At 48.1% G+C, this 1,393-nt stretch overlaps 1 pseudogene across 1 annotated transcript; it reads left to right on the top strand.

Moving 5' to 3' along the window:
- The first annotated feature begins 279 nt into the window (after positions 1 to 279).
- LOC308279388 (peptidyl-prolyl cis-trans isomerase A-like) lies at positions 280 to 771 on the top strand (annotated as a pseudogene). Its single transcript has one exon. The product of its transcript is annotated as a peptidyl-prolyl cis-trans isomerase A-like (transcript).
- Positions 772 to 1,393: the final 622 nt, after the last annotated feature.

The following is a 1,393-nucleotide window of genomic DNA, read 5'->3' as shown; positions in this document are numbered from 1 at the left end:
AAAGAATAGAGCCGGGCGTGGTGGTGCACGCTTGCAATCCCCATGCTTGGGAGGCTGAGACAGGAGGATCGCACAGGTTTGAAGCCAGCCTTAGCAGGCTTAAGAGACCCTGTCTCCAAATAAAATATAAAATTGGTCTGGGAGTGTAGCCCAGAGGTAGAGGGCCCCTGGGTTCCATCCCCAGTACCACCAAAAAAAGAAAGAAAGAAAGAAAGAAAGAAAGAATAGGCTTTGCAGACGCCGCTGTCACCTGTTGTTCCCAGTCGCCAGCCACTAGCCATGGTCAACCCCACCGTGTTCTTCGACATCGCAGTCGATGGCGAGCCTTTGGGCCGCGTCTGCTTCGAGCTGTTTGCAGACAAAGTTCCAAAGACAGCAGAAAACTTTCGTGCTCTGAGCACTGGAGAGAAAGGATTTGGTTATAAGGGTTCCTGCTTTCACAGAATTACTCCAGGATTTATGTGCCAGAGTGGTGACTTCACATGCCATAATGGCACTGGCAGCAAGTCCATCTATGGGGAGAAATTTGATGATGAGAGAACTTCATCCGGAAACATACAGGTCCTGGTATTTTGTCCATGGCAAATGCTGGACCAAACACAAATGATTCCCAGTTTTTCATCTGCACTGCCAAGACTGGTGGATGGCAAGCATGTGGTCTTTGGGAAGGTGAAAGAGGGCATGAACACTGTGGAAGCCATGGAGCACTTTGGGTCCAGGAAAGGCGAGACCAGCAAGAAGATCTCCGTTGCCAACTGTGGACAGCTGTAATACATTTGACTTGTCTTTATCTTCTCCACCAAACCACTCCCTCTGTAGCTCAGGAGAGCGCCCCTCCACCCCATCTGCTCGCAATAGCCAGTAATCATGCTCTCGCTGCAGTTCTTTGGGTTCCACATTTCCCTAATTCCCCTCCAAGTCTAGCTGGATTGTAAAATTAAGTTTATGATTATGAATAAAGACTAAATAACAAAAAAAAAGAATAAGAATTAGGACTGGCCGGGAGTGGTGGCGCACACTAGTAATCCCAGTACTTGGGAGGCTGAGACAGGAGGATCACACAGGTTCGAAGCCAGCCTCAGCTACTTAGTGAAGCTCTCAGCAACTTAGTGAGACCCTGTTTCCAAATATAAATATCAAATAGGTCTAGAAGTATAGCCCAGAGGTAGAAAGTCCCTGGGGTTAATTCCCAGTAACACACACACACACACACACACACACACACACACACAAAATAGGGCTGGAGTATAGCTCAGAGGTAGAATGTCCCTAGGTTCAATTCCCAGTACCACACACACACACAAAAAAATAGCCTGGCATGGTGGCACACACCTGTAATTCTAGTCCTTGGAAGGTTGAGACAGGAGGACTGCAGGCTTAAGGCCAGTCTCAG

This window comes from Muscardinus avellanarius (genome assembly GCF_963383645.1).
Source record: "Muscardinus avellanarius genome assembly, chromosome: X".
NCBI lineage: Eukaryota > Metazoa > Chordata > Mammalia > Rodentia > Gliridae > Muscardinus > Muscardinus avellanarius.
This window is presented reverse-complemented; position numbering and strand designations above follow the sequence as displayed.